Source organism: Cylas formicarius, unplaced genomic scaffold (genome assembly GCF_029955315.1).
Source record: "Cylas formicarius isolate icCylForm1 unplaced genomic scaffold, icCylForm1.1 PGA_scaffold_12__32_contigs__length_19106922, whole genome shotgun sequence".
NCBI lineage: Eukaryota > Metazoa > Arthropoda > Insecta > Coleoptera > Brentidae > Cylas > Cylas formicarius.
The window spans coordinates 8,924,166-8,939,998 of record NW_026844225.1 but is presented as its reverse complement, the minus strand read 5'-3'; the positions used below and the strand labels follow the sequence as shown (position 1 = coordinate 8,939,998).

Below are 15,833 nucleotides of genomic sequence, written 5' to 3'. Positions count from 1 at the left end.
TACGTTAGTTGTGACATGGTTTTACAGATTTTTTATTTAACAAATATAAAACAAGCGTTATGGTATTACTTATTTACTAACTACATATTTTTGAAAATTAATATATACCTTTTATTCTTTTAATTTCACTGATATTATTTTGGGAACCTGCAAAACAAAAAGTTGATTTTTTCTTTTCTTCCACGATATTTTTATGAATAAATGAAATATATATTTTTAAAAATTAAAATTTGTGATTATTTATAACTATTTTGATTGTCATTTAAATTTAAATTTTGAAACTATTCAAAACTGATTTGAATTACAATCGAAATATCTATCAGTCATGGATATTTACTAAATTACAAATAAACATTTTATTTGGGTAAGTTTGGATGTCTTGCTTTCTCTACGCTCAGAAGTAAATATACCTATATAAATATATAAATATATCCATTCAAGCTATTCGAGCCTAAATAAAAATTTCAAGCAAAATAAAAAAAAGTTGGCCAAAAACTACCCATTATCACTTTTTAAGATCTAACTATATCTTAAAAGCGAAAATTTAAAATATTCTACAAAATTTCACAGTAATTTAAGCATGAAAATCTGTTTTGTTATAACGTCAAAGATGTTTTGAGAGTAAGGACTTTATGAGGATGACACGTTTTTGGCCTTTTTGCTTTGATCTGGATGGATTTTTAAAAAATATCGTTGCCACTTTTAAGTCAAGTTAAAAAGTCCGAGCAGCCCTCCATATTCCAGTTTCTACAAAAGAGTGGTAGAGTTTGGTAGCCTCTAAGAAGTAAAAAAAAAACATAAATAAAAAGAAAAAATCAAATGAATTTATAACTGAATAACGTTATTTTTGAACTCGAAATATAATTTAGCGAAGCCATTAAAAATATGGAAGCTTGTAGGTTAGAATCCCTTTCAAAGGCTTGACTTTTTTATTCTTATACAATTTTTTTATTTGATCAATAAATTATGTTTAGATTATAATTTATTTTGGTTTAGCTTACCACACATCAGTACAAATGCACTTAGGGGTAATTTATTTTTTCTGAAAAGTATATAAGTAATGGAGATATTAACAGCGATATTTTAAAATTTTCTGTAGTAATTTTCTTTAAAATGGATGGATAATCCAACAAGAAGTTCGAATTGACCATTTTTTGTTCCCTTTAATGCACACATCTTTATTCTTGATTGTTCTTTTATTATATCTAGGAAATGTGCTAGGAAAAATGTTCGTTATAGTCAGTTTTTACAATAAATATTTTTTTTTTAAAAAAAAACAAAGAAAAATTTTAGTATAAGTTAAGAAACTTTTCCCGAACTGCTATTGTTATTTTCCGTGATTTTTTTCGGTGCTGACGTTGTATTAACAAAACGAAAAGAAGAGAAAATTTTGCCCGCCGTTTTCGGACAGATTTTTTTTAAAGCGTGGTGTCCCTTTTCAGCACTCTTTTCTCGCTGTAATACTTTCATTGTATTCTCGAATAAAAAGGGCGTCACTTATAAACTCCCGGGTGAGTTTCACGAACGTTTTGCTATTTGATTGACAGGATAAATTCCTCGCATAAGATCAGTCCGTCAGCCGACCCGAGCCGTAGATCCTTGTTGACATTCAAATTTTCCTCAGCTTTGAATATGTTTGAGATATAATAAAAACGCTCCTTTCACTGTCCGGAGAATGTGTGGAGTAACACAATCCCGTGTTTTATGTAAAGCTACGCCGACCAGAATTCCTTTTCTTTCGGATTTCACGCATTTTCAGAACTATTTAAACATTTTTATTGATTCTTTATTTGGACCGAGGTGGCTTTTACTTGATGAAAATCCATTTATCAAACTAAATAAGAACTAAAATTTCAGATTTTCACGAAATTATATATTTTCACATGACAATTGTTTCGACAACAATGAGTCTTTATCAAATGTAATATTTACAAACTACCTGCTACTATATATACCGAAAAATGACCATAAAACTTTAATTAATGTTGTTGTGAGAATTTACGTTCAATAAAGGAGATGTATTTAAATTAATTGATCGTTAAGCAATACATTTGAATGTCTCATTTTGTTAATCTCCACGGCTTCCAATAAATTTAATTATCTATTTTTTGTGGCTGTATGCAAAATATCATAACTGTTGTCAAAAATGTGTTTTTCTGTGTTTAAGTGTGTAGCATAATTAGAATCTAGACTATTGTTTTTAAACGCTCTTTTATGTTCGTTAATGCGTTTCTTGAAGGATCTAACTGTTTGTCCAATATAAATTTTAGGACAAGATCCGCATTTCAACCTGTAGACACCCGATTTTTTGGACATTTATTGTTTTTTAAAAATTTTCCTATTATGTTGTTAGTTCTGATATCTATTTTTAAACCACATTTTAACAAATGTTTTGAAACTTTTTTACTAGGTTCTCCGATGTATGTAATTGTTTTAAATTGTTGTTGTTCTGTATTAGGTTTCGGATAAATAGAGTTTACTGTTGTCTGGATTTGTTTTTTATTTATAATTTTATCTATATTGGACGGATTGTAGCCGTTGTTCAGTGCAATTTGTTTAATGATATTAAGTTCTTTGTTGTAATTTTCTGTTTAGAGTTGCGTATTAGGAAGTCTGTGTATAAAAAAGTAAAATGCAGCCATTTTGTGTTCATAAGGGTGATTTGAGCTGTTATGTATGACTGTGTCCGTGTGTGAAGGTTTATGATAAACAGATTTATCATATCATATCATATCATTTATCATAAACCTTCACACACGGACACAGTCATACATAACAGCTCAAATCACTCTTATGCACACAAAATGTTGCATTTCACTCTTTTATACACAGACTTCTTAATACGCCACTGTCAACAGAAAATTACAACAAAGAACTTAATATCATTAAACAAATTGCACTGAACAACGGCTACAATCCGTCCATTAAAAATACAATTTTAAATAAAAAACAAATCCAGACAACAGTAAACTCTATTTATCCTAAACCTAACACAGAACACGAACAATTTAAAACAATTACATACATAGGAGAACCTATTGAAAAAGTTTGAAAACATTTGTCAAAATGTGGTTTAAAAATAGCTTTTTGAACTAACAACACAATAGGAAAATTTTTAAAAAACAATAAAACGAAATGTCAAAAATCTCAAAAATTAGGTGTCTACAGGTTGAAATGCGGATCTTGTCGTAAAATTTATAATATATAATAGATTTATAATAAAAGATGTTATGGGAAAGATGCGCTATAGTGGGATTATATTGGCAGAGCAATATTCGAGGCATTAATTTAGAATTTAACAATATGCCTGACGATTGACGTTATATAGACAAGGCAATCATACAGACCGTTAAGTATTAAAAAAATCTATCTTAGATTTTTGCACATTTTGCGTGCTTTTTCTATTCTGCATTAATTCAAAAACAGTATATAATAATTTCATAATATTTTGGTAAAATATATAAGGAATAAAAGCAGCCATAATTTGAAAATTTAGTTTGATTACTTGTGAAAATAGTAGGGGGAAGAGACTTTTGGTGGTGTGTATCATTAAAAATAATAAAACACGCATATTATAGGTACAGTGCTGATATTTATGCAAAATTGTTTCGGGATAAATTTGCAAGACGCGCATTTGCTAATGTCAAAAAGAATAACGAGGCAGAATTAAGCGCTAAAGCGAGAATTGAATTTTTTCCGTTTGAAGGTTCCCGTTCGTTCGTTACATAATATATCAGGCAGCTTAAAGGGATCGGATAATGAAATTCAAATCTTTTTCGCGGTTCTTAAGCTTCTATTTAGCATATGGTGGTAAGGCGACCGATCTCGAGAAAACTCAAACATTTGTCGGCCTTTGAACCGGGAAGGGATCTTGAGAGGGATAGAATTGCCACAGATGAAAACAAGGCGATTTCTCCTGTACAGTGTCGTATTGTGGTTATTGCAATCGATCCACAGTCATGGATCTTATTCTCAACAAAATCTCATAAAACAGAAATGAAGTTAAAAAAATTTAATTCATTCATTTTGTAGAAGCACGGAATGCTTTTTTTTGGCTCGGCTGTTATTCTGGGTGACTCCAGTTATTCTGGGTAAAGAAGATTCCAGTTTATCAATGTCCCAAAACAAGAATATTAATAATAATATCAATAACAATATATATTTGTCATCAAAAATATATAATTTTATGAATACAAAAAAATCCTTGAGAATAATTATTATTTAGCATCCACTTTTATGTTGCTATATAACATTTTACAATTTTTTAATGAACAAGTTTCCTGGTACAGTGAAACAAATTTATTTGAAATAAACAGAGACCGGACACCACTCTCAATAAATATTAATAATTGTCTCTTTTAATTAACTGTTTGGTCTGTACGCATTTGTTCGATATTATTATTATTACTAGTTTTGAAAAACCAATTAATATAGTGCGATGTGATATCGAAACAGAACTTGGACAGTGAATTAGTAGAAGGACTTGCAAGATATCCAGATATTACTCCACTGGATTTTTTAAAATCAAAATTGTATAAGGAAAAACCACAATATTTAGACTAGATTAGATTAATGAAAATATCCTGAAAACCCGAATAATTTTTTTTTGACATACACTATCACTGTGGATTTTGTAATAGGGCCTTGTTAATTGACCATAATCAATTGATCACTTCTAAATTGACCGGTGAATTGAGAAGTCAAAGTCAAATGCGATCAAAATATTTTAAATAACAATTGTAGAGTGTTATCTATCATTATTTAATAATAACATGTATTTTATAATAGATTATTATGCATTTGTCATGTCCAAGGAGTACCCGAATACGATATTTAGCGATTCGAGGAATCCCAACAAAAATATCCACCCCATTTAGTTCCCAGAACGACGCGATGGCGGCCTAACGCAGAATATAAATAAATAAATATGAATTTCATTGCATTTAAAAAAATATTTCACAAAAAAAATTGTCCGGTCATTTCTAGAACCCCACTTGTGGATATTTTGCGTTAAACAAATTAAAAACTTCTTGAGTTCTCGTTTTGTCTCTGTGTAATTGCAACGATTTAAGAAGGTTACTGATATTACTTCCATGTTTTTTATTTTTTTGTTCGTAAAAAGTAAAAGTTAGGTACAGGGTGTGTTCTGTGATCTATTTTAAAAAAGTAAGTCGGTATTGGCATCTGCTTTCTGACTCATCCTGTATATTTTGTGTTTACTGCAAAAAAATGCACAATACATTTTTTTTAAACATCTCTGCGGTCATTTTTCTTAAAATCCAATACCTGATTTTTAAATAATATTGTTCCATATTTCAGTTTCACTGTATGTAATAGGTATTTCATTTTCAAAGTTCAATTTATTACAAAAAAAAATCATTACACACCGATCTAGCGTGCGGGAAGCGTCACTTTACTACCTCAGTTTCGTTTCCCACGGATCCGAGCCACTTCGGACATTTCCGGGATTTTACCGCACGGGGTTGGAAGCAATCGGAGAGATTTCTGTCGATTCCGACGGTCATGTCACTGAATATATTCGTGTTGTTTTGCATAATACAAATATATATAAGCTACAATTAACATCTAGTGGTCTAGTCGCTAAGTAAATTGACACAGAAATTTTACATACCGTTCACATGAAATTTAGTGGTTTTTACAGTTTTTATATTAATATCTTGCCAATACCAATTGTACGATTTTCAAATGTCCATGTCTCATCAGTACAAACAAAACAAAATTGAAGGTTGGGACCTGCTTTTTCTTCTTAAAAGCTCTACCCTTCGATAATTTTCCTTCCAATTACAGTCTACTTAATGATCAATTGTAAAAGTTAAAAAAACAACATAACGTTTTATAATAGCGGTTATTGCGTTGTTTACACAGTTAAAAAGAGACAACAATATCAAATAGCAAACGAATAAGTTTAATGACAACTATTAAATATTCTGTTTGAATGGTACGAATAATCTGTTATTATTTTTAATTTGTTAAATTTTAATTTTCTCGTGACGGTCGTAGAAAAAGTATAGTATGCAACACGTAATAATAAACTCACACAATAAACTCGTGAGTCAAATGCCGTTTACCGTACTTGCTGCATAATATACTATTTTTAGATAATGAAAATTTCCTCTTTTTAACTCTATATTTTTTTGTTTTAACCTGACTGAAACTCAAATCGTCAGTGCACAAAATAAAAAATGTTTTTTTCGAAATGAAAAAAAAGCGTGAAGTGCGTTCCTGTCCGACCACGAATTCAGAAAATGTATTCAAGATTTTCCGAATAAATAACGGTTGTAAGAATTTAGCCGGCGGAGTGGGTTGAATAAAGAAAAGCGAGCGCAAGACGCATTAGCGGGGGCAATTCTTCAAGCGTGATAATAGAATTATAAATCAATCCACTTTTCGTGTGCCGGGGTTGGCCAATTGAATTAAGACCGGTCAGCGATCAGATCCCGTTTAATTGACTAATAAGAACTAGAATCATTGCATTGCCTTTCCTATTCCGAACGGGTAACCTTTCGCTCAGATCAAAGGATCAAAAACTCCGGCATTGGTACAAAAAATATATATGTCTCGTTGAGAAAATACACATGGTGTGTCATTAACGAGGATGGAGATGATATACGGATTGATTAATGACGGCGTCGAACGATGATGAAATCCATTTTACGCAAATAATTTGGTAGATGATTTTAGGGATAATGTTAGTGGAAAATGACTTCAGTAATCATTTGAGTTGGTTTAACAGATGTCACTTACGACGAATGAAGAAGGAACAATACCCGATGAACACTATTCAATAAAGTGGCCAGATAAAATAAAATACTTACGAATAACAATAAAATAAATACCCCACTGATTTTAAATATTCTAATACGACTTTGAATAATGTTAACACTTTATGACGCATAAGTGCAGTCACGTTTACGATATGGTATTTTGGAATGGGAGGAGTGCTGGATATACATCTTAAAACATTATTATTATAACATCATCTTTCAAAAAGGAGGAGTCGAAATATTTTACGATAAGGCAATATTTGAAAACAACGGTTTTAAATAATTTCTAAAATAAAAGCGAACTACAAAATATAAATAAATCATTCTTACAATAGAAGAAATAGAGGGAATGGTATAACAAATCAGTCTAGAAAACAAATAGGCCATAGATGTTTTTACAGGTCCATTTTTATAATTTTCTAGATAAAGATTTAATGCAGTTAACATCATTAAGTGCTTTTGAAAAAAATTTACAAAAATTTATTAGCCTCGAAGAAATAACTTAATAAACGTAAATGCGTAAGGAGCAAAAAATAAACGAAATATTATAAAAAAATATATAACAAAAAAAAAGTAGAGAATGTCATAAATAAAGGGTCTAAAATTTACATGTAAGATTTGTTTGTTTTTAATGTCAAATTTAAAGTAATATTTATTTTTGTACTTTGATTATGCTGAATGTCATGATAATTTATAATTATAGTTATTTACTTAATAAACACGTATTATTGTCTTGATAATTTATAATTATAGTTATCTACTTAATAAACACGTATTATTATATTACTTTTGTTATAATGTTTGGACCGATATATTTAAATAATTACATCAACTAATCCAGGTTTTAGAGATCTAGATCATATTTAGAGCTAAAATTATTAAACTAAAGAGAGAGAATAAACAAATTTAAGCAGTGCCATTTTCAATATGTGTACCAACATAACAAAAAAAATATCGAAGTTCGAATGTACACCGTGTGCCCAATAGATCCACTATACGATCTTTAAACCCACAGGAGATACGAAAAAAAGTTTCAGCGTCTCAGTTTATACAGGTTGCCCCAAGTAGGTGGTGCCGTTTTGGCGAATTCAAATAACAAAATCTTATGATTTTTAAATGAAACATTCTATATTTTTATTCAGATATCAATTCTAATAAAAAAAATAAGGCAAGTTTGTAATTTATCTTATATTTAAATTTTACTTACTTTTTGAGATATTAGAGGTTTAAGGTAACACCCGTATAAATTCTCGTTGAATTTAAAGCTGCCCACATTAGGTCACTTTTAAATATATAATACTCCATATATACGAATAAAAGATATTGCTAACAATACAGGGTGTCCATTAATACGTGGAATTTTGAAAAAAAATCGACTCAATAATACACACTTTAACAGATTTAATAAAACTTCAGAATTCATATTTAAAAGATACATTTAATAGTTAATTATCGAACTTGATTGAAAATACCTATCAACAAAAATAAATAATTAAAGTTTAATAATAAATTTGAATAAATAAATCTATAAATCAAAAAAGAATCAGAAATATGTAACGAAAAAAAACTTAAATGTGCTGATACTGTAATATATTTTCAATATATTGTCCATCCTCTGCAATACACATTCTATAGCGGGTCACAATACTGGAGACCGCATTTTTAATTGCATCATCAAGAGTCTTTTTAACCTCGAAATTTTTTAAACCTCGAATATCTCAAAAAATAAGTAACATTTAAATATAAGATAAATTACAAACTTACCTTATTTTTTATCCTTTAATTGATATCTGAATACAAATATAGTGCCTTCCATTAGATAATCTTGAGATTTTGTTAATTAAATTCGCAAAAACCATACCACCCTGTATAAGCTGAGGCGCATCTGTCAAACTGATTGAGTAGTGCATCACCTCTCTAGTCTGTGGTTAAATTTTCGTTGCAATACCTGTATCAGTACCGTCACAACACAAATTTATATGGCGTAATCAAAATATGAAAAAAAACCACATATCGTCAATTTCTGCTTAAACTATGCAAAACTTGAATAGGGATTTTTGAAGAAAGTGACCCTTATTTTAATCAAGGATTGAAAAAATGTCGAAATATATAGGGTGTTCCATTTAAAATAATAAAGTGGACGGCGCGGGAACACTTTTGGGACATCCTGTATCAAAAAATTATAATATTTTAAATATTCAGGAGAGTCCAGGAAACTTTTTCTCGTATCTCATCTTATACAACGTTACTATATTGTGTTATTTATTTATTTGTCCCAAAAAGAGGGGTTTTAAGTACATATCCGCTTTTCTAAGGTAGATTTGGGTGATATCTAATGGTTTGTAAATGTTTTCTCTACTATAATGCTTAAAGACGCCAATTTTGGTTAGTATTTGAAAGATATTGACATGAATATGTAACTTTTTTTTTAGCAATAAATAATTGAAATTCTATTCTATTAGGTTGGAACAAGTCTAAAAAAAAGGTATTTTTTTACACTGCCAGTCCGTCAATCGTGTTCAGAAAACGATCGTTGTTGATCGCGTTAAATTATAAAAATAATATCGGTTGGAAAAGGGCGCTGGGGATGATGGAGGGGGTCGCGGTCGGTCGGTCACAATAGGCGTTAAAATCTGGAAAATCCTTGCGGTAAGACACCGGCATTAACGCGATTTTACCCTCCGCGATTCCCTCCGACCGCCGGGGTCGGGTGCCAGGTTGGACTCCTAAACTGATGAGCTATTGATGATTCCAACGTGTCGGGACCAGCTGAACCAATTACATTTTACAAATCCTTTACGAACCGCGTTCTGCCTGTGGGATTACTACCCGCTCTCCGAGTCCTGCTGATGCTGTCTGTCGACACACCGGTGCAGTTAACACGCCTCGTATTTGAACTGCGGGAGATTTCGCGATGGAAATTGTTACGTATACGCTGCCTTCCCGTTAATTGCCCCCACTCCGAAATCGGACGCCGATTTGATATTATTATGCAGGGTGTCGACTTCGACGAGTTTCCCACTATATAAAGTGGCCATTGGTACAGAAATGACCAGCGTTGAAAAAAAATTTTTTTTGTCTGTCCATTCTCCGTTCTCGTCTTTTGGTTTTTCTTGAATAACTTTGGAACCGTTGGAGCTACAAAATTGAAATTTGCCCCCTTTTTAACCCTGCGCGCGTGTGCAAGGGCCTACAAAAAAGACCATTTTTCAAAAACCGTTCAGAAGACCGAAAAAATTCTTGAACCAGAAGACGCAGAGGATATGGCACCATAAACTTTTATTCTTGTCAATTGTTCAAAAATATACAGGGTGCGCCGCAAATTCAAAAAAACTGGAAAATGGGTCCCCCCATTATTGAAAATTGTCAAAAATCAAAAATTTGTGATTTAGATGTCAGCTTCTTTTGCTTGATGATATAGCCCATATGGACAGATAAAACTTTTGTATTTAAGGTTTTTAAGAATTGTACAGGATGTTCGCGATATTCCGTGAAATATTAAAAAACATAAGTGCCCCAAATTTGCAGCTACCGACTTCAGACTTGGGAGAGAAGTAGAAGTCTGGACCCGCATTTAGACTTTTTAAATTGGTCTCAATAAAATAACGCGAAGTATGTTTTTCTTCATTTTTAAATATTTTTTTGGTTATTTTGGCATCCAGATAAACATCTTTTGCTCCAAAACCATTCATCCGATCGGAAAAATTTTACAACCGTAATATGTGGGAGACCCGGCGCTATAACTTTTGTTTCACGCATTTTTTCGATTTTATACAAGTGTTTTAGTTTGGACAAAAATCTAAAAGACCCTGGAAATTGTTCTTTTAGAGAGTAAATTATTAATCGTAAATCAAAATTCGTACAAAAAATAGCTAATTCGTTCAAACAGTGCTAAAGGCCGTATCACGGGCTACAAATTTTGTATATACGGTTTTCGTCTATCACATACGCTGTTCGAGATATTTGAAAGAATCCAAATGAAAATCACCAGGCGAGAGGCCACAATCTAGACGCGATGACGTCATTTACTATTACACGTACTGCATGGTTTCAGAAAACAAGTAGTTTCTTGAAAATGAGTTACTCCATTGGAAAAATTCCTATACCAGGACACTAAGGACAGCCAGGGCTATAGCCTCTATTTCGAACATTGTTGGAATTATATACAGGGTACGTCATTTGTGGCAAAAAATTCTAGCAGATCCTGGAAATTTCCGCTTTTGTGGGTGATTATTGGCGATAAATGAAAAACGTTTAAAGATGTGATAATTTGATATGAACAGTATCGTAATCTGTGTAGAGAGAGAGTTTAAGGTTAAAACTTCGTCTATAATTTATCGAAGTTTGAAGTAACTTTGAAGTTCGACGAGATGTGAAGGACACTTTATAGAGGGCGTATTCACTATCAAATTACATCGATTTTGCGAAAGTTCCATAGTGCTCCGCAGGAGCACGATAGAAAAACAAGGCGTCCCTCTTGGACAAGAAACCGAGAAGCGCATTCTTTTTAAAATAAAATGCTGATTCGCGCTACTTGCGACTAACTTTCCCTGCCCAGCGACGATTTTTCGAAAGCAATCTTGTTATCACCGATCTTATTCATGTCTGGTAGCAGCCCAACTGCGATATTACTAATGTTTTTCCTTTCTTAAGTTTCGATATGGCTTTCCAACATGCTACTTCAGAAAAAAGATTCAGCAGTAAATAAAATATAAATACACAGTAAAACGATCAATCTACGAGATCGCCGTAGGGTTGTTCGCAATATTAAAAAAGGGTTTAGTGAGTATCTAATCCACTATACTAACAACTGCGCTAAGTCTGTGAATTCAAACCTACAGCGCATAAGATAAAAATTGGGACCTTCCTAGGGTGACTTACTTGTAGGCTAGGTCTCTTTTTCTCAGCTCTTTTTTTCTGCAGTTTTGCGTTGTCTTTGCTCATAACTTAATCTTCCCATTCCTCGTTTTCGACGATCAAAATTTATTTCGAATAGCTCTTTACAATATTTCACGCTGTCGTTACAGAAAATGATTATTGTGAAAATAACAGATCACTTACAGGAAGCGCCACCTATCTGCGTAATTTATTCCGGAAATTATAATTTGCCCGCTTGATGAACCTTTCTATATAAAAATCTAATTTAAAAAAAAATGGTCCCTTTGTTACTTCTACTCCTCAATTATAATAATTTTTAAAATGGTATTTGATAATTTTCCAAACAATTATTTCCTGTTGATTTTATCATCGCCGATCCATGACATCCCGAAGATGTTCATTGGGGTTCAGATCTGGCAATTGGGATGGCCAGTCAAGTACAGTTTTTCTCTCTATACTGTTCTTTCTTTTTCACACATGCGGGTTTCAAGTCATTGTATTTTCCAATATATCTTTGTACGAGATAAATATCCCCAGGCCATCATGTTGGCTCCTACATGTTTCACAGTATTAATTTGGCACAGAATCAAACTTGATTGATTCATTCGACAGAACCGCTTTCTATTTTTCTCTTGACCAAGGCAATTAAATTCTCGCAAACTCCATTCCATTCTTCCTCGAGACAAGCGTTTTTTCAACAGCAACTACTCTTCTATGACCTAAACGGATTCTTACCGTTCTACGGGTTACTTCCATGCCAAACTGTTCCTAGATTTTGTTTTCAATTTGTCTGGATGATTTCCAATTGTCAAATTTCTATATTCCTACAATGGATAATTTTTTTTTCTAAAATCACATGGCATGATTAAATATTTTTACACTGTAGAAAATTCTTTGAGTTTTTTAGAAATTTTGCACCACCAATTTGCAATTTTGCGCAACCTCCTGAAGAATGTTATGACATGAATATTCAAAATTTTAATTCAAATTATATGATAATAATAATAAAAATACATTCATAACAACAATCATAATAATATTCAATTATTTGCATGACAGACAGATATGAAAAATGACACTGACATAGCCATGCATAAGAAGCATGTGTGAAACATGTTTAATACATAATGAAGAACAATTTGAGCAATACTTGTGATCAAGTTCTATAAGCCATCATTTTTCTTTTGCATAGTTAAAGGTTTATTGTTTTAACGACTAATTTGTAAAATTTGTAAAATGTTTATTTCCTTTTGGTTAAATAAAAATTACCAAAATTGTTCTGTTTCAAATCGAAATCGTATTTTCTAAAAATTGAAGAAATAAAAATATGGTTTATCTCGAAAAAAGTTTAAGGTAGAAAAAAATCAAAGTATGATACTAAATTCTTCGTAAAAACCAAAAAACAAGTATTTTTCTTTTTTCTCATGAGCTTTGGAATTTCCCAAGGGTGCCCAAAACTGCAAAGATTCCAAATATAGCTCCGTATCTCAATAATCATCAAAAGGGCTATGCAAAATTTTCTGTTTCTCAAGACTTTAGAAAAATGTAGATTTGGGAGCCATGCGTTTATTTGAATATGAATACACTTGGTGTCCACCTTCTCACCGAATTTTAATAAATAAATTGAAATTTTGGAAACTTCATCACTTTCCCCAGAAAGTTGCGTAACCTTTAAAATTTTTGAAAGTAACTTTACCCAAGAAGGGTAAAATAAAAATAATATCAACTGGCAAAGCAGAAGACCCTTTTTTTTTGGGGGGGGGGGGGGATTTATTTAAAACGGTTCGTTGATGTTATTGATCTGGGGAATTTGCTTCAAAGCAAACCAAAATGACTTGCCCATAACATACATTTCAAAATTGTGTTAAGTCAAACTCAAAAGCTTGTACTTCATCATCATCACCTCTGATTTATCTGGTTTAATCTATAAACGATGATATTGGGAGTAGGTATATATGAAGATTTGTTTCAATCATAGTTAATATCTAATTAGAAGTCGGGAAGAATGATAGTCAACAACCATAGGCAATAATGTTGAAAAGACAGTTCAATTTGTTTATGGAATTTCCATCCAGTGGTGACTTTATTCCGTAACCGCTACACACACACCCACACACACGTATTACACAATTTTAATCACCCCAACACGTGTTTTCGCATTTAATATGCGTGGCAGTTGCGACTGTGGCTGCTTCGCTGCAGCTTGGGCTGCCGCCTATTTCATATTTTAATGACGAACTTGACCACATTTTGCCGTTCCATTTAAATCACATCGCGTTTCTCCATTCAAATCGGTTTTTACCAATCAGTCGTGTTTGATCGGCCTCGTGGCTTGATAATAAATCGAAGTTTCGATCAGTTCAAGAACGAAACAAATCCAGTCAGGTCGTTTTCCTCTAGAGACCACCTGCGCAAGCTTCAGATTTGGTTAGTTTGAGGAATGTTTTTTTTATTAATTACTTCTGCAAAATACATTTATTGGCGACAGTTGTTCGACAACCATTTTAGGTGCAAATGCCATTAGGGAAAGTCGTTTAGATTAAACTACAACAAAAAATAGAGGCGTAATGATTAAAATATGAAATTCATAATATAAAAATATAAATAACAAATATTGGTTATGTCACTGTGCTTATGTATTATCTCATATGTAAATTTAAACATAAAACCAAAAACTTAAATTGTTATATTTTATTTATTTAGTAATATTTTTATAACACTGGCAGTGTCATTGTCAATGATAAAAAAATATGTTACATACGTCTCGTTCGTTGGAGTATAAAAATATTTTTCCAATAAACTTTGCGTATGATTTTGGCAATAAATAGGGAACCCCAAACGCGTTTAAGTGGAACCTTTAGGATTTAGACGCACCCACAATGCTCACTTAGTCGACAATTTAGATTATCATTCAAATTCAACCTTTGTGATATGTTTAACAAAGCAATACGATAAATTAAGGTTATAAAACAGCATGGAATGCGTTATTGTAGACATTCTTCGTTCGTTTGTTATTTCCGCTTCCCATTCCAGGGCGTATATAGGGAACACCGCTATAGTCCAGGCGTTTTCGAGTCACTTTCGTCGTTTTCAAAACAAAATAACAACGATCGCAAGTGGCTTGGTAGTTTTCAGTATTATTATATTTTACCAAGTGACACAAAAAATGGGAACACTTTCAAACGGCTTGAAATAGCTAATTGAAATTTGGAATGGTTAATATAGGCTGAATGTATAATTTTTTGACAATATGTAGTCGATGGTTGCACTACCGGCTTGAGCAGAAACGACAGTAATTTTCGAATTTCAAAAGGCACAATATATATTTTTTTGCATTTTTGGATTGAGAAGCTACGTAGGATGGGATGGTTTTCCTCTTTTTTTTATTTTTAAATTTTCATTTAATTTTCGAAAATTGTGTCTAGCAGGCTGTGACCATCATAAATACTATTAACCGGGTCACCTGATCACGGGAAAAATTGCAAATGAAACTTTTCTTTACTTGTCTAATGGCAAATAGCATTTAATGTAATGACCTATTAGTTTTTTAGGATAATCTAGTTTTTTCAAATAGCACCCTAGTGGAAACAAAATAGTTGTAAAACCGGTGCTTTTTTTGCAACATTTTGACATAAAAATTTTCAAAATCCGTTAAAAAAATAAGCTCACAGGAAGGCATTTCACTCACGAGTTTTTAATAAACGAGTGAGTTAAAAAGTTTACCAAACGTGTTGCGTACTATACTTTTTTTACGACCGTTAGTTTCTGGGTACATTTTCGCAAAACAACACGAATACATTCACTGACATGTCTGTCAGAATTGACAAACGTCAAAATTCAAAGGGTGGGAAATGTCTCCGAGAACATCCGATGTCCGAAGTGGCTCGCATTCATGGGAAACGAAACTGACGTGGTAAAGTCACGCTTCCCGCACGCTAGATCGGTGGGTAATTAGGTATTTTACAGACGGGAGTAGAAAAATATATTTTTATAAAAACAAAATACTGCTTGCTTCTATTTATTATTAATTTTCAAGGCGGCAAGATTAAAATTGAAGAAGAAACTCTCGACAAGCTCATGCAGTAGAAAGAAAAAAACAGATTAGTATTGAAAAAAAAATTCAAGAGAGGATTTCTTCTGAGGTTCAACGATTAGAATTTTTTGTTGAAA

General features: G+C 32.1%; 1 protein-coding gene across 1 annotated transcript in view; it reads right to left on the bottom strand.

The window, feature by feature from the left end:
• LOC132708581 (E3 ubiquitin-protein ligase RNF220-like) overlaps positions 1-15,833 on the bottom strand; it is a 189,924-nt gene that overhangs the window by 56,904 nt on the left and 117,187 nt on the right. The gene's annotated exons all lie outside the window — the stretch shown is intronic.